The sequence below is a fragment of the Paramisgurnus dabryanus genome, chromosome 1, assembly GCF_030506205.2.
Source record: "Paramisgurnus dabryanus chromosome 1, PD_genome_1.1, whole genome shotgun sequence".
Classification (NCBI taxonomy): Eukaryota; Metazoa; Chordata; class Actinopteri; order Cypriniformes; family Cobitidae; genus Paramisgurnus; species Paramisgurnus dabryanus.
The window spans coordinates 45108891-45131556 of record NC_133337.1 but is presented as its reverse complement, the minus strand read 5'-3'; positions in this window follow the sequence as shown (position 1 = coordinate 45131556).

Sequence of the window (22666 nt, the reverse complement as noted above, 5' to 3'; positions counted from 1 at the left end):
GATTGATGTTAAAAAATTTGTTGTTTTCATTTGTATTGAAATTGTTATATTTTGTATTAAACCTTTGGTTCTCTTTAAAAGTTGTTTTCTTTCAGTCATGAAAGTAAAATTAGCACGCTTTTAATTGCTCTATATTTATGGATAGCCTACGTGATCAGTGTTATCTCAAAGAATAATTTACAAATTTGCAAATATGCATGAAGGTTCTCTTCTCATCTCACCATATCCAGAGTTACAAAGTCATCATATACAATAAATCAATGGGGTGGCATAAAAAAAACATTGATAAATGTAACATAAGTAATAAAACAAAAATAAATGCGATATGCGAATACACAACATTTGAATTCTTTATTGTTTCATATTTAAAAATGTTTGTGTGCTGCTGCGCATTCATGTGTGTGATAGGCAAACACGCGTTTTCGTCCCATTTATAGGCACTTTTTACTGACACGCTCTTTACATAACAAAACAGTTTTGTGCCATTTAAGACCAGGTTTTAGTTGGTCAATGGCGTAGTCTATTTTAGCTGCCTCAAAATACCAACGTGCCAACAATGCACCTGAACACACCTTGTTTTCAGACCAGAATGCCCATGGGCACAAAAATGGGCACAAATGCATTGCTATTTAAACAATGTGGCACTGAAAAGTGTAAATGATAATTGCACCGGGCTGAAGCTAGCAAAAAACACTTGCGTCGCGCATTGTGCTGCATTGCGTCGGGTATATGATGTGTTGTCTTTAATGTGTTGTCCTTAAATAGACACAAAATGTGTTGTTTTAACACAAACGTTTTAAGAGTGCAGTAGGATAAAAGGATGAAAGTCAATGGGGCTTCTAATCGGTTTGGTTACAAATATTCCTCAAAATATCTTTCTTTGTGTTCATCAGAACAAATAAATTTATTCAGGTTTGTAACAACCACTGTTCTTGGCATGTATTATACAGTACGTTTATAAAATACTTTAGCTTCAAATCCGCTTAATCCCAGCCTCAGCCCATTCAGTTTCATATAAAAATGTAAAGCAAATTTTCAAAAAAAAAAAAAAAAAGAGCTCTTCATGTATTATGTCAAAAATAAACTCTGAAGATCCTAAAATGTAGCATTAGGATGTTTTACATAATTGCTATAGGTTAATTACATTATGTTTTAGTGAGTTTATTATTAGGTACGATGCCATAGAAGAACAATTTTTGGGCTGAATGATTCCATTAAGAACCTTTAACATATGAAGACCAGTTCTGTTTCAAAAAAGTTATTTTTGTAATGAAAAACAGGTTCTTTGCATTATAAAAAGGTATGAAAGAAGTGGTTCTTCTAAAAACTTTAACTGGTGTATTCTCCTTTGAGGAACCAACAATGGTTCTTCTATGGCATCGCTTTGAGGAACCTTTCAAGCACCTTTATTTTTAAAAGTGTACGATTAGTGGATGAGACCCATTGACTATGTCGCTAATTCCCCTTAAAAAATCTTACAAGCTATCTCTTTCTGCCCTTTCCAGTGATTTCCCAGCCTGCTTCAGTAGTCTGTTGCCTCCTGCGGTCATACTTACTGTTATCTAATCTCAAGCAGAAGAACTTTAAAATCTCTTTCCCAGGACGACTTCACAGTACAGATTACAGCCTGTCCTGTCTGTCCTGTATCTCCAAGTGCTTCACATCGGCCTCTCCTCTGTCACCTCTCAATGGGACAGATAAGACTCATTAGGAGATGAACAAGGATGTGCTTCACGTGTGTCAGTTTCCACTCTTATCCTGAGACACGGTGGCTCTTGCTTGACTATATTTACCCCTTCTCCTCCATTAAGGGGTCTGGACTGAGGAGCCAGATTTGGTTCTCTGGCATCCACACTAAGATAGAAGAGCAACCTTCTTTGGGCTACAAGGTGCGAGTGAGCTTAATGCAGAGGCTGTCACTGTGTCCTATTTGAAGAGCTTTTGAGGGTTCCTAAAAAATTAAATATTGAGCTAGAACTCGGCATAGGCGGTCTCGTCCCCATCACTATATATTATTATTGTAAACATAAATCGTTGAAGACTTGAAGATGAATCGCCTTGTTTTACTCATTTTTGTAAGACACCTTGTATAAAATCATCTGCTAAATGCTTAAATTTTATGTAAATGACTTATAAGTGTGGCATTCTGAAATACATTGCAGTAAATGTATCTTGTATTGTTAAATTGACATTTAGCATATATATGTGTATGTGTTTCTGCTTTGAAAGGAAGGTGAAAGTGTAGTATAGCCACATCCTCTGCAGCCAGGGGTTATGGGCGGGACCTGTCAATCATCATCAAAGGTGGGGGGCGGGTCTAGGAATGTAGGGAAATTCCACACTTCCTCCTAAATGATTTTCCTGTGTTCTTTAAATGACACCAAGCTAAATTGCAGTTTTGATTCACGTAAATCTTTGCAGTTTGCTCAAATTTGTTACACAACAGTATTAACTTACCTAAAATGCCTTTAATGTTCACTCCCCAACCCTTAAGAGGATGCATTTAAAATTAGGTTAAATGTTTGGCAAGTCTTTTTGATTCATTTGCAAATCCTAAAGAAGCAAACAAATACAAAGCATGAATATTTGAGGTCGGGTATGCAGACGTTTTTATTTTGTTTGGAGCTCCACAAAGCCAATTCTTGAACATTAAGAAAGTATTGAACATGACAAATGTCTTCATAACGAAACATCTGTTAACTTTTCAGCAACCAATGAATCATACCAATAGTGCATCACCAGCATGTTATTGGCATATCCGTTGGGAAATTCCTGCCTTCCAAAGCAAATGGCACAGTGATTGAAACGAATGGAAAAGTACTCAAACAGTACCTCCCTCTCTGTCTTTACCAACATGCTTTTTATTTGTTATTTGGCCAAAAAGTTCAGCTCACGTACCGGAGAGAAGGTTCAGGCCTGATTGCAACCTTGATTAAAGTATTTGTTTCGAGACTAAACTGAATAAATCCATTTTGCATAAATAAATGCATGGCTAAGTTTAAATATGAATGCCTGGAATGTGTTTTCTACTCTCTCTTTATTGTGCACTACTGCAGATTTTTCAGTGCATAATTAAGACCTGCTTAACAATGCAGTCGATTGATTGATGAACTCATTCATGTTCTGCCAATAGAGTAAGCATGAGAGAGAGAGAGAGAGAGAGAGAGAGAGAGAGATAAGGAATTTTTTTCCTTATAGGAGGAAAAGTATATGACATCATTAAATCCATGTACTCAGAAAACAAGTGCGGAGTTAAAATCGGTGACAAAAGAACAGAATTTTTCAGTCAAGGGCGTGGGGTGAGACAGGGCTGTAACTTGAGTCCAACTCTATTTAACTTATATATTAATGAGTTAGCAGTGTTACTGGAACAATCCAGCACACCCGGTCTCATCCTAAACAACTCAGAGATTAAAGCTCTTCTGTATGCAGATGATCTGGTGCTATTGTCAGACACTGCACAAGGTTTACAGCAACACCTGGACCTGCTGGAGAAATACTGTCAAAATTGGGCCCTGACGGTCAATCTGAAGAAAACTAAAATTATGATTTTCCAGAAAAAAGCAAGATTACAGGATAACAGATACACATTTACTCTGGGAAACACTGCACTAGAACACACCTTACACTATGACTATCTTGGGTTAAAAATCAGCGCATCAGGCGGTTTTAGTCTCGCGGTAAATGCACTTAAAGAGAAAGCTAGACGAGCATTCTATGCCATCAAAGGCAAATTTAAACAAACAGACATTCCTGCTACAGTTTGGTGTAAAATATTTGATAGTGTAATAATGCCCATAGCTCTGTACGGTTGTGAGGTTTGGGGTCCACAATGCCTAACAGATTACTCCAAATGGGACAAACATCCAATGGAATCCCTGCATGCTGAATTCTGTAGAAATATTTTAAGAGTTCAGAGAAGAACACCTACTAATGCATGCAGGGCTGAATTAGGCAGATATCCCCTAATAATACACATCCAAAAACGCTCCCTTAAATTCTGGTTACACTTAAACGCAAGTCCCCCGAACACACTTCAATATGAAGCCCTTAAAACTCAAGAGAAGAGACCTAAAACCAGTCCCATCTGTCAACTGGCTCTAAAACTCCAGACCAGCACTAATAAACGCAAACAAACCACAATAAACCAAATCATTAAAGAAAGTCAAACTTTATATTTGGATCATTGGGATAATGAAAGTAAAAACCAAAGTAAACTAGAATGTTATCGGGCACTAAACAGAAAATACAGTCTGTCAGAATATCTCTCCACAGTTAGAGATGTAAAGCAGAGACGAATCCTCACTAAATACAGACTCAGTGATCACAGTCTGGCAATAGAGAAAGGCCGACATAGACAAACATGGCTCCCAAAAGAAGAGCGAATCTGTGTCCATTGTGACAGTGGTGAGATCGAGACAGAGACACACTTTCTCCTTTACTGTGGTAAATATAAAGAGCTTAGAGAAAAACACTTTGACAAAATCTCAAAGCTCATAGCAGAGTTTCATAGCTCTTCAGATTCAGATCAAATGAAGATGTTACTGGGGGAAGACAGACACCCATCAGCTGCTGCTAAATTCATTTATCAGTTACACACCATCAGAAATAATCCACAGCCCTGATCTTGTACAGTACTTTTATTTTACCTCTCATCTGCCCCCATAAATGTACATTTGTATACTTCATATGTTTATATTTCAAAGTCTACTTTATATTGTAAATATCCTCTGATTCTATTTTATTTTATTTGCAGTAGTACTTCATCCATCACCCAGCACCTTAGCTTAATTGCACCTTAATGTTTGTTAATATTGTGTTATTGTATGTTTCTCGTTTTATGTATAATGCTTTGGCAATATTGTAAGTGACACAATCATGCCAATAAAGTTCTTTAAATTGAAAATTGAAATTGAGAGAGAGAGAGAGAGAGAGAGAGAGAGAGAGAGAGAGAAAACCTATTATCAGCTATATCCAGCGAGTACACAATCCTTCTTGAGTTTTGAAATACACTGCATCTTTCTTTAATTTGTTTATAATTTCTTCAAAATTTTTAGTGTTGAAAGAGAACAGTCACGAGTATTTGATTTCTTGCTGTTTTTCAGCGTTCAGGGAGGTCAACACTACACAGATTTTTAAAAATGTTAAATTACTGCTCAGTGGGACTCTGGGTATCAATCAAGGTTGTCACCGGGTCCTGTGGCCTCTCGCTTCAGTTACCGCAGACACATCTGTAGAAAATTCAGCGTGAAATTGTATGGCTCCTGCTTCACCGGGGCCATCTGCCTCCTTATAGTCCTTCACCACATCTGCCCCCTTCAGACACCAGAGCGATGGACCCTTTTACCACCGTTTCTGTAGGTGTTGCAGCAGATGGACTCAGTTTTTCTGCCCTCTAACCTTGGACCGATCCACTCTCATCTTGCACTGGTCATACAGTGTGTTTTTTATGGGTCAGAACTGTGATGCATCACACAGTAGTGTGTCACCAAAATCCATACTGCTATGAGAATGACTCGGGATGACAGTGCACTGATTTATGGTCGGAAATTGCATTGGATTTACCACTAAAACTTCACATGCATATTTGCATTTGTCTGCAAGAGATGAATTGCAAATAATGCTAGGCAATTTATTCAAAGGTGAGAAATGCATGATATAGATAAGTGTGCAAAGATGCAAATTATTAGACAATTACATATTCAAAACCCCCTAAGTGCGTCTGACATGTTTTTTTGAAAATGAGCATTTTTTATCAGACTCAATGGATTCTGCTAACAATCCGGTATTTCTGAATGACCTGAGGCCGGGATTAAGCGGATTTGAAGGGGAAGTATTTAATGAACGTATGATAGAGCTTCCGGTTAATCATTATCTAATTTTTGGTGTTTAGTGGCTTTTTACCACATCTTTATACATTTTTGTCATATTAACATTATGCATTTCGCAGACACGTTTCCAAAGTGACTGGGTTCAACATATACCCATACATCTACCAAACCATTCTCATGCAGTGTTAAAAGTCATGTTATATATATACGCCAAATTCCAATTTTGCATGCAAATGATATGCCAGTTCACTTAATATGGCGTACCTTACGTGTTGTTTTATGTATTTGTTTCTTTTTTTTTGTTTTTTTTTAAACCATTGTCGCTTGGGTTTGGGGTTAGATTTGGGATTTGCTTTAGAATGTCATTTAATATATGTAGGTTATGTTTAGTCTATTTTTGTCTATTTTTAAAGCAACACCAAAGGGTTTTTTTACCTTAAAATAACGTTCCCAAAAAAGTATCAGTGGTTCATCCACTCAAAACAGGGTGAATGGCACTTTCACATTTGCTTTGCAGCCCTCTATCGGCCAAAACCGCACTAAAGAAGTTTCCAACCGTCGGGTAGTGGTCCTGTAGTTCGAGTGAAAACTACAAAAACTTGCTTTACGGCAGACCTACAATCCAATCAGAGCCAGCTATGCTGCAGTATTTACGACAGTGCTAATGAACAATTACGCTTCTAACCTGTAGGGGGAGCAAAGAGCAATAAGTCAATTTCAATTCAATTTCTATTTCAATTTCAATTTAAAGAACTTTATTGGCATGATTGTGTCACTTACAATATTGCCAAAGCAAATAAATAAGTCTTTAGTGTTGCTTTAAACCAGAGTTGGTGTTAGAATTGGGCTTCGGGTTAAGATTTCATTTTATTTAACAAAAACTTGCTCGAACACCAAACCCAAGCAACAAGCATAAAAAACAGAAAAAAAATGAAAAAGCAATATATAAAATGGCACGAAAAGATGCGCTGTATTAAGTGTCCCTCCAGAAAAACGTGATTATGAGATTGCACGATTCAACGCATAATCAGCCAAAGTCCGCATAATTATGCGGGGGCTGCATTTTTTTTAAAAACGCCGCACTTTCGCAGCATAAATTTCAGATTTCCGTGTGCAAAATATGTGGGGCTTGCATGATTTCATAATCCCCGAATTTTCGTAGCAAAAATCACATATATCTTAGCAGAAAGTTGAAAAATTTTGCATTTACTTCACACAAGCGCAGCCATGTCCCCTGTTGCCATGGGAACGTTATGAAGTGACGTGATTATGTGACGTGATCATTGAAAAGCTACAAACAGTTTTTGCAAGTTCTCGCAGTTTTTGCAAGTTCCCGCAATTTCATCACATAAAATTGCATAAATATCTCGGATATACCATCACATTTTTAAGAAAACATGCCGCAAGATCAAGGATTTTTGCCCGCAACAATCACAAAAAACTCTGCGTTTTTCGGTCAGGACTGGAATTTGGTAAAAAAATGAATTTGGCTTATGAATTGCACGACTTTTCACACTGCATGCTATTTTTATACACATTTCATGAGAATGGGCTTATACTACCTATACTGTGTGTGTTTCCTGGGAATCGAACCCATAATCTTTGCGCTCCTAATGCAGTGCTTCATCAGTTGAGCTACATGAATTGTTCCAGTGGCTTTATAATGCAGTGACATATCTAACACAGAAGAAGCATTGTTGAGCAGAACCTACTGTATAAGTTTGTTAATGTGTCTTAAAATATGTTTTGCTTTGCGGTTGTTGTGGTTGTCATCGGTAGTGTAGCATCATAACAAAATGTTCTTACCCAAACATGGTTCTCGTTCCACTTTACCAAAGCTTATTACACGGCTCTCTGGAATGCTTGATTCTGATTGGTCAGTTGAGACATTTGCAGGTTCGTTCTTTTCCAATAATAACCGCTCCAAAATAATAACGCATAGCCGGACTACTTGCACGAGTAAAATCGCTCCGCGCCAATAAAGATCAATAAAGATTACTGTCTGTTTGGCGCCATCTTGTGACAAACACTCGACAACCACGACAAGACACAGAGAGCTTACTGAGACTGAACTTGACAAAATAGAGCATGACAGCTACGAAGCCAACACACAAAAAAATACAGAATGGGCATTAAAACTTCTCAAAGACTGGCTAAAAGAGAAAAAATGGAGACAAGTATGAAGCAGAGGATCTTAATAAGGTATTACGATCATTTTATGCATCTGTGCAAAGTTTCGCGGAAGGATAAAAATGTTAATTTAAAACAAATATGCCAATAAAATGTTTCAAATTCATATTCATGTCCAGTTTTTTTCTTATGTGGCAGGTAGCCGTGTAATAAGCGGGATAATGTAGAGGCAGCCGGTAGTTATTGGGAAATAAGCCCCTTCAGTGTGATACAAGACCCTCCGCTTCGCGTCGGGTCCTGATCACACTGTCGGGGCTTATTTCCCAATAACTACCGGCTGCCTCTACATTATCCCTTACTTAATATCCATTCCAGCAGAATTAAAAAAAGTACAAACAAATGCATGCATGCTGCTGAAATGTATCCGCTGACGTACAGTCACAAATTTGGTTTTGTATTAGAGAATAATAAAACCTGAATCCTTCATATATAATGACAATGTAACTAATATACAGTAGACTAACAAGTAACAGCATATGTTGAGTCAACAGAAGCCTTTGCTTTGTTGTGAATTTATAAATTAAAAATTTCTAAATGAATGCTCTTCATGATATTCTGTTTCTTTTACTTTATATTTCTTATGTTCCCTCAGCTGTATCAGCACAACCTTTGGGACTTTGGGAAGCTTAAGAACACAAAATGAGGCTGATTACTTTGCTTTGAGTCTCTGAAGTCATTAAACTGCTTTACACTGTTAATTTACTGATGCTGGTGGCCCAAACCCCAATCACAGCCTGTATGAATGTAGATCTAGCTTGGGGACGTTTTGAAACAGATCAATACACCTGACTTTAGATTAGCTCGAGAACGTATAAGGTGCGGATGGATAGTGCATCACTGTGCAGTTTTAATACCCCAGATAGAGGGTATTAAAACTAAAGGGGAATGGAATGATGGACTTATGAAATGCAATAAAAATCACTATACTGGCTTTTAGAAGTTTACATTTGCCCTCCAAAACTAATCCAAAGGATTAGTTCACTTTCATAACAAAGTTTTTATGATAATTTCCATGTCATCCAAGATGTTTATATCTTTCTTTCTTCAGTTTTTTGAGGAAATAGTAGACCAGGATTTTTCTCAATATAGTGGACTAAAATGCACCTCACCGGTACTGAACCAAAATTTTTGTCTTGCACTAGCTCTAAGATGTGCGTCCGCGACTTTACGTATTATGTAATCATGTCACAAATGACAAATGGGAAACTACCCCTCCAGAGTTTACAAATTGAGAAGTTGTATGTGGAATAACACTAATAATGTCTTTGTGTCAGTTTATTTTTTTTTAAATGGTCTTGTATGTGTGCGTACCCTGGATGTAGCATGTGTGACCTTTCAACATGATTACATAATACATAGAGTTGCAGACGCGCATCTCAAAGCTAGTGCAAGATGAGAAATTGTGGTTAAAAGGTACATATTTTTAAATTCTTTGTAAAAAATGGTCGGTTGAAATCGTTTAGAGCCATTTGAAGCTGCACTGGAACTGGAATTTGGACCTTCAATACTGCTGGGGTCCATTGAAGTTCACTATATGGAAAAAAATCAATTTTGAAAACTTATTTTCAACTGAATAAAGAAAGACATAACCCTCTTACACTGAGGTGAGTAAATTATCAGAAAATTTTGTTATGAAAGTGAACTAATCCTTTAAGGACAGAGACTAACAGACACTGTTAATCATACATTATGTATATTTTCCATTTAGTCAAAGTCTATATTTTATATGTGGGATATAAATGAATAGATAATAAAAATACCAAATAGCTTCTACCCACTGGCTGGCGTGTTTAATATTTATTTTGGGATTTTACAAATAGATCTATCTTGCACAAAGAATGTACATTATAGGGACACTCCACTTTTTTTTGAAAATATGCTCATTTTTCAGCTCCTCTAGAGTTAAACATTTGATTCTTACCATTTTTTAATCCATTCAGCCGATCTCCGAGTCTGGCGCTAGCACTTTTAGCATAGCTTAGCATAATCCATTGAATCTGATTAGACCATTAGCATCACGCTAAAATATAACCAAAGAGTTCCGATATTTTTTCTATTTAAAATTTGACTCTTCTGTAGTTACATCGTGTACTAAGACGAAAGAACATGAAAAGTTGTGATTTTCCAGGCAACTATGGCTAGGAACTATACTTTCATTCTGGCGTAATAATCAAGGACTTTGCTGCTGTTACATGGCTGCAGGAGGCGTAGTGATATTACGCACTGCCCGAAAATAGTCCCATTGGTTCCTTTCAATAGCATATATTCAAAAACAAATGAATGTCCCTTTCAGAATTTAAGTTTAACACGACAAAAATATTACACCAAAGCATGCAAAGAGGTCGATTGCCTTGCAGGCTTCATTATGTTAGTGTGGGGGGTAAGTTTAGTGTTAGGATGTCATCAACCCATCAGAAACTTATGGATGATAAGCACAGAGCAAAAAAAAAAGGTATAACACATTTGGCAGACAATTTTATTCAAAGCGACATACAATGCAATCCAGTATATTTGTGCATACATTTCTTTGGAATGAAACCCATAAGATTGGTTTTGCATGCCCCATGCTCTACCAGTTGAGATAAATTATCTTCTATAAGAAACAACTTTCTCTTCACTGTAACATTCTTGACCTTTCACACCACTTTTATTTCTCATGAGACCCAGCAGAACTAATCTAATGTAGTTGAAGGTAGATTGAGAGTCAGGGTAGCCTGCCATGCTGGCATATGCCCCATGGCTACGTGGATATCAGATTTCTTGCTTCATACTTCCAGAGTGTTTTGAACTTTTTCTCTCCCTTTCGCTAACAGGCTTAGATGTTTTTATCCATCATTCGTCAATTGTTTGAGTTAAAGCAGGAAAGCGAGATCCTCAGAGGGCCTTTATCTTGTTCTCAGTTAGCAGCGAGGTTGACTGCTAAAGCCTGAGGCTAACACACAGGACATATTTTAATGTTTTGGATGTCGGATAGACCACCACCTCTCTGCATTAGACTGTTAGTCATGCAATAACAGTTCTACTGCAATATTATACCTTACTAAGTGTTTTTGTAGCATTGAAACTGTAAAGGACACAACCTTGATTGTTAGCAATTGATTAGCCTGTCCTGCTGTCTTGATGGTGAAATATAAGCTCTGTTTTGCTGTACTCTTAAGTTTTTAGTTTTACTATATAGGAGTAGTAGCCTTAAACCTTTGATAACATTACACTTAAACCTTTATGTGTGACTATATGTAGCAGTACATTTCATATTGCGAAATGTGTTTATGCTGAACCCTGCTGAAAAAAACAGCATCAAACCAGCATGGGAATTATGCTGGTCTATGCTGGTTTAGCTGGTGGTCACAGCATACCAGCACCAAAACACAACATATGCTGGTATGACCAGCTTGGGATGCTGTTGCTAATGCTGGTTTGTTGCTGGTTTAGCTGGTGCTAATGCTGGTGCTGATGCTGGTTTGATGCTGGTTTAGCTGGTGTTCATAAGTCGTATTTGTCGACTGCATACGTCATAGAGGATTATTATTATTATTACAGAAACCTTTACATTTTAAGGTAAGAATGAAACTACGATTGTATATCTTATGTTTTTAACTGAATGCATATGCAGTCAACAAATACGACTTCCGGAAGACACACCGAAATCCTGGACGGGATGCGTCCGGGAAGAATGGCACATATGGTCACCCTAAGTTGGAGAAACTAACTAGTCACAATTTTTTCCCATAAACATAGTAACATGTTTGCACATCCATCATTTAAACCATGTTGGTTCACCAATATGCTCGTTTTTCAATTCCAAGAACGCAAACAGACTTGCGTTCTCGTGGAGATCGATCTTGCCAGATGACCTTGGAATAACGACCTCAGAAGGTTACGAGAACACAGAACGCACTTTTTGAGAATTGAGATGTGTGTGAACTTCCTGTTGGTCACCTGACCTCCGCCATTGTTTTGCCGCAATGACTTCTGGGGCGTAAAGCGATTTCAGCATGCAAGTCTGCACTTTATGCATCCTCGATATCAAGAACCCATCCAGGCATTTTAATACGTACTCTATTCTTGAGAATTGGAATTGAACTTCGATGGTTAATGATGACGTAGGGCGAGCACAGAAGGACCCAAGATCGCTGAAGAACGCATATTGAGAAACAGCCTATAGTTGATGATGTCACGTAGGAGGTAGAGTACTAATTCATCTATTCAGATTGATTTAATGTTAGATTATTGCTGTAAATAACGTCTATTGTATCCAAACATTCGCAAGTTTCCGTTTTTGTCACTCATCCCATGGATTCCCAAGGGCCTTTAAGTTGGATCCTTGCAGTTTTCAAAAATAGCACTTTAATTTTGTTTACAAACTATGAAATGGAATTTGTATATATTTCGAATGATGGATATAGAATGCATTGCATTTTGCTTGCTTATTTTGTTCAAAAGCATGATCAATGTAAGTCTACATGTTATACTAACTAAGAACTATGCTTCTAATCACAGCCGGAGAGCTGTCGATCAAACCACACAAGTTGGCGATGTAGTTTGCGAATGATCGTTTGAACTGTGGTTTTGGGAAACACCAAATCGTTGAACGATGTTATTAACGACGGAACCTTCGACGTTAGTTGGCTAACAACGCATTTGGGAAATGCACCCTAGAATGAAGCAAAGCCTAGAAATTACCTTCGGGTTACATGCGCAACAGTGGCAATGCACGTGCGTCCGTTAAAATATAGAGATAAAAACAAATCAATCTTTAAAATATAATGTGGATTTTTTTCAGGACTTTTGCACAGTATTGTAAATCCAAACAATGTAGACCCCCATGTTAGGTGTTGTTTATGCAACTATAATGATTTTTATGTGTTTTGGCTGTCCATTTACATTTCATGGGGGGCCTGAACATTAAGCACTTTTGATAAAGTGCTTTCAAAATACAAAGTTTAAAACAACACTGATGTTATTGTCTCTGTGTAAACTACGTTGTTAAACAATGATGTGATGTTTTAGTTGTTTTGGTGGATCCGCGTGGATTGTTTTGACAGCATTATCAAGAACATTGTTGTTGTGTTCGTTTCCTGAAGTAAACCTGATTTTGTTTTCTCCATTTTGTTTGCATGCTTCTTGCAACGTTGTAATCCATGCTGTGCTTATTTACATGAAGCAGTCCTTGGTCCACTCGTTCTGTTTTTAAAGAAGTTGATTTAATCAGCAGAACTAAACAAATCGGAATTAAATTATCCTGTAGATTGACATTGGATAAATTTACATTTATAAAAACTCAAATTTCTTTACCGCAAATACCTCGAGAAGTGAAGCAGGTCTGCAGAACTTTCCTGCCCTTCATCACGCGATGGCATCTCATCCATCCTCTCTTTCCAGTTTTCCAGTGGCCACCCTTAACAGATCCACGCTGCTCGGTAAAAGCATCGTAAAAATGCAAAGGAATGCCAGTCGAAGGGTTTGGGTTTCCCAATTTCATTGACTTGAAAAAGCCAAACCTTAAAAATATCCACGTACCTCCGGTACTTCAAAAAACAATACCAGTTCAAAGAGCCTGGCATGCTTCAAACTCTCAAACAAACAACAAAATTAAAATGGCAACCAAGCCAGAAAAATGCCATTCTTTTGTCCTGGCTTTCAATTTTGTGATGTGAAGTGGATAAATTTGTCTCTCCAAAACCCAGCTCTGGGCATTGACACGCAAAATGACTGTATGTGGCCCAGAAGAGCAGAAAACATTTTCTATAAAACAAAGCTATTCAACAATGCCATATAAATGACAAAAACTAAATGTTTGGGTTGAAGAACAAAAAACAGTGTCTGTCCTAATGTTGATGTTTAAAGTACAGTCTCGTGTCCTCTATTTTAGGAGTTGGCCCTCTGTTAGTACAGTTAAGTTTATATGACTCTCCATTAGCATTGACAGATACATTGATCATTAAAGTAGACAACCTCAAAACCATTAGAGACTATTCCAGATGATGAATGACGGATGGGTGTGTGTATATGCACGCACGTCTGCATACTGTATATTTCCTCGTGCAAGCACATTTCTGTGAGTATTCTACCTTATTTAGCATATGCATGAATCGTGCGTGCTTAAAGCGGTGCACACATTCACAGCATAGGAAATAATGGAGCCCATTAAAATCAGTGTTTGTAATGTGAATGCTAAAGAAACCAGCAGTGATGATTAGCTGACTAAGTGTTTTGTGAAACTCACACTGTGACCATGCCCTGAGGTGAGCCATCATTTAGCAAAGTTAATGAAGCTTTTCATACCTAATTAGCCCTCGGCGATATGGGAATTATACAAGAAGAAAGTTTATAAGCACAGACTGAGGGATTAGAGAAACTGTATAGCAGATCTGTTTGTGAAGACAGGACTTTATTGATTTTAAAGGGATGTTTGAGTTGATTTACTGTTCAATTAAAATTTACACACTTGATGATAATAACTTTGAATTGTAAATCAATATGCAGGATTATATTACAGTGCATTCTTTCAACCCAGTTTTACAGCAAGTCGGGTTATAGTCACAAAATATTTAATTAATTTATTAGTGTTCATGGACACGATTTTCCCTTTTTTTCGTGCCATTGAGCACAAATGTCTTTTTCGTGTCAGTCAACACGAATTTCCATAAATAGTTTGCGTGTTCGTGGCACAACTTTCTTTTTCGTGTCATTTTATGTATTGTTTTCTCTCTTTTTTTTTATCATTGTTGCTTGGGGTTGGGGTTAGAATTACTTTCTGTTACATTTCAGACATCCTAACCCAAACCCCAACTCTAACCCCAACCCCAAGCGACAATGATTTAAAAATAGGAAAAACAATGAGGAAAACAATACATAAAATGACACAAAAAAGAAAGTTGTGCCACGAACACAAAAAAACTATTTATAGAAATTTGTTGACTAAGACGAAAAAGACATTCGTGCTCAATGGCACAGAAAAAAAAAACGGAAAATCGTGTCCTTGAACACAAATAAATAAATCAAATATTTTGTGACTATAACACAACTTGCCGTGAGATTGTGTTGATTCTTTATATCTGTCTGGCAGGTGTTGCTTTCTAGTTCTGATCTTTTCAATATTTCTATTGAACGTATCAACTAGTACTGCACCCTTTATATTACTATTTATACTGTTTATATGTGATCATGCCTGTGAAAACCCAGCTTATTTACTGTTTTCTACATAAAATCATCCTACAGTGCAAAAAAAATTATTTTCAAGAATTTTTTTTTTAGTATTTTTAGTCTTGTTTTCAGTAAAACTATCTAAAAATTCTTAAATTAAGATGCTTTTTCTTGATGAGCAAAACAACCCAAGAAAATAAGTCTAGTTTTTAGACCAAAAATATCAAATTTAAGTGATTTTGTGCATAAAACAAGCAAAAAAATCTGCCTAAAATCTAATTTTTCTTGAATTTAGTGTTTAAGAAAAATGTTTAAGATTTTTTTGCTTACCCCATTGGCAGAATTATAATTTTTTTTTGCTCGTTTTATGCACAATATCACTTAAATTTGATCTTTTTGTTAAAAAAACTAGACTTATTTACTTGGGTCGTTTTGCTCAAGAATTTTTTTTCTTGAAAATAGTTTTTTGCAGTGTACATAATGTGATGAACATTTTGTGAAAATAAAACCTTGATATCAAGTATGATCATGTCGAAGATCTTTGATGTCTTTGATGCTCATAATCTCAAAATTAGATAATACTTTAGCATATTTTTACAGATGGGGTCACAAAGTGATGCTTGCCCATGTACAATTCACCATCTAGATATTAAAGCTTGCCGCACTTAAAAACAACTTTGTTTTGCAAGTCAACTCAACATAGTTGTCCTAAAACCAAAATGTGCACCAATTCTTGTCATAGCACAACTTTAATGAACTTTTCAAATGATCCACTTCAAATGTTGACTAGTATATTTTAAGTTTTGACCCAGTTGACATAACTTTAAAAAAAACTAATTGAAATTGTTTAACTTTATTTCTAAAGTTAAAGTGCATAAAAATATATTTTGATTTGACAAAAATGCTGCATTTTCTTGCAGAATTTTTTTTATTGTTCAAAATGGTTTGTATTGTGTTGCCACACACTTATTATGTTATCCTTGGTGTTTACTAGTGCATTCTGGGTAGTTGCATATTGGTCTTTTTTGTCCACATTTAGGTCTTTGACCTTGTATGCAAATGACCTCGGAGACTCGTACAATTATGCAGAGAAGGTTCCAGATTACCAGAGGCCTTCAGAGAAACTCTCACCCGATGATCGGCCACCTGCCTGGCCTTCAGTCATCCAGAGTACCAGCAGAGGTGAGATAAGGCCGATTCACTCTCTTTTCCTCTCCTTGTGCCAGATTCCCAGCAGCAATGAGGCTTATCAGAAAGATAAGAGCAGCAGGAAACCGTGGCCTCGAGACGGAGACTGTGGATGGAGTACATCATTTGTTCGGACAGAGAATGAGAGGCACAGATCGAGTCTTTTTTTTCCAGAGAGAATGAACACTGTAAAGCTAGTTTTAATAGAGAAGGGCCAAAAAAACTCTAAAGGGATAGTTCACCCAAAAATGAAAATTCTGTCATCATTTATTCACCTTCGAAGAGTTATTGTCAAACCCAGCGTTGGGTCAAAAAGGGATGAACCCAGCTCGCTGAGTTGTAATTTAACATATACTGGGTTGTTTCAACCCAAAATGCTGGGTTGTTTTAGCACACTGTTGGGTCAAATATAAACATTTTCTGGGTTAATTTAACCCAACGGCTGGGCTCGACCTCATTTAACACAGAAAAACCAAGCATTTTTTTAGAGGAAACTTGAGTAGTCAATGAATAAGATTCAGATTTTTAGCTGTCTGACATGTTAAAGTAACATTTTTTACATGATACACGATATCAAACAGAACATACCTGGGAGGCTGAATTGGCTAAATTAAAGTGCCCATATTATGAAAAACACACTTTTCTGGGTTTTGGGGTGTTATTTTGTGTCTGTGATGCTTCCACACGCATACAAACTTGGAAAAAAATCCATCCATGCTGTTTTGAGTGAGATACAAGTTTCTGAATGTCCTCTGCCTTGAGTCTCAGATTGCGCGAGTTCAAACTCAGCTCCGAAGTGACGTAACTAGCCGTTTCGTCACATTCAGTTTGAAATTTCCCGCCCATCACCCCACTCGCAGGTCTCCACCCACCAGGTAGCTAGAGAGCACAGAGCAGTAACTTCACTGATACCCTCTATGCTGTTATCATGGCTCACGGAAATAACAGCGCTATTTGGATATTATGGATTATACTCCCGCCTACTTTTAAAAACAAAGTTTAAACGCGTGTTTATTTAAACCTAAAATGTGATCTCATATACAGTGTGTTACGACGCAAATTGTCCTCAGATTGTAGGCGATAAGACGTTCATGCGAAATCTGATGTAAACAACAGACTATGTAACTTTCACGGATTATACGCATTTGTGGACAAAAATGGTCATTGAATGCATTTTATTGGACTTTCATGGATTATTCACACATCTGAAACAGACTGGATTCGATTCGCGATCGCTATATCAACACAAAAGGTAAGAAGTCACGTTATATTTGGCATGTTGTCACAAAATACTACATTTATGATGCTAGAGTATCTGTATCTCAAAACAGAGATCATACATTGATGCTAATGCCGTAAATTATACCTTTTAAATGTATATGTTATTGTTTGTAGACCGTAGGCTATATAGATATTTTTTGCAGGCTATATAGTTTGCAGCGTGGCGATCCGGCTTTTCTGATGAGGCCAAGGTACCCCCGAGTCTCTTATAACTTTACGGTACGGACCTCCCGCTAGCTTCTAGCAATTAGCACGCAGCCCACAAACAGTATACATCCCCCGAGCAAACAACTTTTGAAACATGCTTTATGGAACTCATACACCTATATAACTTGTGGAAAAGCAGTCATAATATGGGCACTTTAACACGACAAGCAAAATCAAGTTAAAAAATGTCATAAAGTGTTTTAACATAAAAATCTGAATCTTATTCAAAACTACTCATAATCCACTTTAACTATTTTTTTTCAGAGCAAACACTTTCTATGTAAATAAAGCTCATTATAGATTGCAGTTTACGTAACCTCAGCAGTTTTTGCTAGGCACAATAAACATTGCATCATTATTATTTATGGAAAGCATAGTTTGCATCTATTTAGAGTCCAGTATCTGCACTGAAAGCAAATTAAAGGTCTGTCTGTCTGAAACTCTGTCACAGTGACGCTTAATGTCAAACAGATCGCAAACCCTTAATTTAGACAGTCCCATCCTTTTTTTATAGCAGCAACAGCCCTTATAAACGCAAAAAGAAAGTTTTATCCTATAAAAGAGACATAAGCCGCAGAAAATATTCCCTGGTTGCAGCAGTCTAACACTGTGGTCCTAAGACTTTAGATCCAAGCCACAATTTAATCTCTACATCTCGATGGAATGATGTAATCTCAGCCGACAGAGCCTTTTCTCTCTCCTTACCCGTTTATTGCACATTTATCTCTCCCTTGTTTGGGTTTCCGAGCTCGGAGACGTTGCTCGCCATGTAGTTTTTCTTCTGATTTGTATGAGCGCTACGCTTCAAAAAGATATAGATTATAGATGTAATGATTTTGGCTTTCTTCCCCTGGAGCTCTTTAAGGGGTTGAGGTTGTTTGTGTTTGCGCTGTAAGGGCAATGTGGGTTATAACAGGGCTCAGAGCGGCGATAGAAAATGAGACGCCTGGTTTGAAAACACTCATGTATGCGTGAGGAGCATCCAGTGGAAAGTATTGACTCTGGCTCCTAACTGCTTTTTGCTTGTTCTCCCGAGGCGCTGCGAGTTTCTACCTTGATAAAAACAATTTCCATATAACAAGTTTAGCGTCATGTGCACATCTGTCATTGCATTCTAATCTTATTTTTTCTCAAGAAGTAGTTCACCTAAAAATGTACAGTTTGTAATTTACTCACCATCAGGTCGTTCATGAAATTTTGCTCCGTACTCAAAAAAGCGACTTGGGAATTCAGAAGACATGAAGCATTTATGCTGCTTTTTGTCATTTTTAATCTTGACATGCCCAGTCCCAATTTACTTTCATTATATGATAAAAGTGGTTACCATATTTTTTAAATAAGAAAAGCGTCTTATGGGTTTAGAGCAACATTTTTGGGGGGTGAACCATTCCCTCTGTATTCAGTTCCAAAAACTAAATGTTTCGCTGACCATCACTTGCTCATGTCAGCAAGCACAACATTTTTATGTCATAATCTAAATGCAAAAAATCTGTTTTTATTCATCCACATCCAATACAGGAATGATTCGCTTGCTGTGACTTCACTCGGCAATAACTCACAACAAACACCGCAGTATTTCATTGCTCTTCTTTAATCTGATTTATCCTGCTATCAGAATCATTTATCTATGATCAGTGACCAATGAGAGAGGCTGTGGATAGACCGGCAGTCTGTCTTTGACATTAGGCTGCCTGTTTGTGAGAGGGAGGAATCATAAACGGACTGATATGTAGGAGAAAGAACTGGATGACCAGAAATGTCAAGGGCATGTGTCTCTTTTGAGTTATGCTTACTCCCTTATGTGCATGTGACCAGACATTCATTCTCAGAGATTCAGTTCAGAACTGTATACTTTATACACTAACGGTAAATTCCTGCCATTCCAGAATCTCCTGAGGGACACATCAGTCTGGGATCCTCACTGATATGTCCCACACCTGCTGGACAGTTGTTTGGGCGTTTATACTGGATTTTTTCCAGTTAAGACGTCTGTGCTTTATTTTTGGGAAATTGATGGATATTGACCTTTTTTGTTAGTGTTATAAATGTAACCGTTTAGCGAAATGAGACGGAAAATGAGAATTTAAGTGATTTAGAATTCTCAGGCATGATTTATATGATTCACGGTATTCATCAGGAAGTATTTGGAATGGAAAGGAGTCAAGCCAGGAATGATATGATATTATATTTCAGAGGACTTATTATTAATTAGTCATTTTGCTGAAATTCAAACTCTACAAATTCAGTCCTAATGGATTATTTTAGGGTTCAGTGACACAGTGGTGAGGGTTAATAGATTGTCTATACACTTAGGTTTCCAATATGCTCTTTGTCAGCCTGTATGGTAAAGAACCTATAACACCTTTCTGTTTAAAAAAAAATAACTACAGTAGTAAAGATTCTTATGATTTATCACTTCTTAAGAGTTCTTAAAAATAGCACCAATTTTATTCAAAATCCACTTTTACATGATGTTTGGACAAACATGTGTGCTGGCAGTGTGAACACAACAATCCTAAAATGGAAAAAAATCCCCCCAATTTTTTATCCCCATTAAACCAAAGCAGTTTCATTAGACATGCTGTTTTGATTCTCTTGTTAATGTGACGTCACACTAACAAAGCCCCACCAACAGGCTGTGGTTAAATTGGGCCGGAGCTCACCGGAGCGCAGCTCCGCCTCCTCAGGTCCACAACACACCCAGCCGGAGCTCAGCTCCGTCTCCTTCAGCAATAGGGTTTAAATTGGGCCGGGCCAAATATTTGTTATGACATTCGGGTCGCGGTCGGTCGGGTCTTTTGAAATAAAGATGCCATTTAAACCTTTGTAATTTTGGACGGGATTAGTTTTACAGGGGGACCTCTGAGCAAATCAAGCTTCTCTGAGGTCCACTGTGATTTTAATTCCGTCCGAATCGGCCATGTCTGTGTTTTTCTCTGCAGCATCTGTAAAAATTCCAAAGCAATTTACTTACTGTTTTTTGCCAAACTCAGAGGTCTTTTGATAAATGTAATCCCGCCCGGATGCAAATGTCTGTGTCTGCTCGCAATATCTTTTGAAAACGCGGTTCTTTTGGTGTTTTGGCCAACGCAATCTGTCGTATAGGTCTTGAGTCCTATTCATTCAGCAGATATGGATGTTTTTTTTCCATTTGGCGGAATAAAATAATTAAATCAAGATGAGCTGAATATCATACACTGTTAAGACTAAACACTGTAATATCAGTAACGTTATAAGGTATGAACTCAACCTTATTTTGTTTCATTATGGAATGGTAATGTTAATTAATAAAGATAATAAATTGTTATTAATCCTTATTTCTTTCTTTAGGTTTTTTATAAGCAGCCAGTTACATAAAACACGTAGGCTACTTTATATGATTTGTATAAGTTATTTTGATTTGTTAAAATTAAATTAATAAATTACATGTTCTGTAGGCTAATAATTTTACATTTAAAGCAAAATATCAAACATTAGGCTGCAAACACGCATATCCAGAGCACGTGATCTGTTGCAACGCCAAAACGCATGAAACAGACGCTCCTTTCTCAGGAATAGCATGAGAATTTTTATCCCGTCCGAAACGGCCAAAATCACAGACGTCTTTTTTGCGGTCCAAGTTGCGGGCGGGTGCCGGTTGTTAATACATTGACCCGCGCATCACTGTTACGCAGCCCCGCGTGTCACTCAGATCCTCAAGAATGCGCATTCTCACAGGATGACATTAGATATTGTAGAGATGAGAGATAGAGAGGTAAGAGTGGTGCACATGTCGAGAAAACTTAATAGAAGTCTAGAAACAATGATTAAAGTATGTATAGCCATATCACTCATCTCATTACAATATGTTAAATTAAGATAACACTGAACTTATTGTATAGTTTAATAAAATAATGTATTTTGATTATACAATCAATTACAACCTAACTATAGTGATTGTTTTACTAACTGCTGACCAGCTTATCTCTATGGCTAATTTATAAGACATATTGATGCTGATTCAGTAAGTCGTTTTTCTTGTTAATTTAATCTTTTGGGTTATCTTATGCTTAGAATTAGTGAAGGAGGTTGAGTCTTATACCTTCTTTCAAAGTTTGATTAATTGTGCATAATAACATGTGCAACAAGCATATAGGATGTCAGACTCATAGATTAGCATAATTTAAAGTTCAGGTTTTAAAGTTTGGATCAACCTCTGGCACAGCTTTAAAGCTGAAACTTGTAAGTGAATTTTAAAGTATTTATCTTTCTTTGAATACCTACTCAACCTTACCTTACACATAAATACTGGAAAAAGAGCCACTTTAGTGTAAAACACATTAAGTAATTTTACGGCGTAATTTTGAATGATGACTATTTACCGTAAATAAGGGCTCCCCCTCCCTACAAAAGCCAATTTAACCACTGCTCCTTAATTAACACACCTGATTTAAATCATTAGCTTGTTAGGGAGACATTCTGGAAGGAGGCTGATGAGTTGGTACAGGTGTTTAAATAAGGAGACATCTAAAACATTCTGGAAGGGGGTCCTTGAGGACCAGGGTTGAGAAACACTGCTGTAGGCTACACTGTTAAACCTTGCTGTAGATTTCTAGGTAAATAGCTGTAAAATTGGCAGTATTTAGCTTTAACATCGGTGAAAGGTATTTTACTGTGATATGAGGTGCAGTTATGCTGCACTAATAATAAACTACGGTAAATTACTCTTTGCACCAATTAAGGAAATTAACTGTAATATTATCTGGTAAATTACTGGAACACACACATACACACATACACAGGTGCAGGTGTCACCAATTTGCCTTGATAAACTTGTTTGTTTG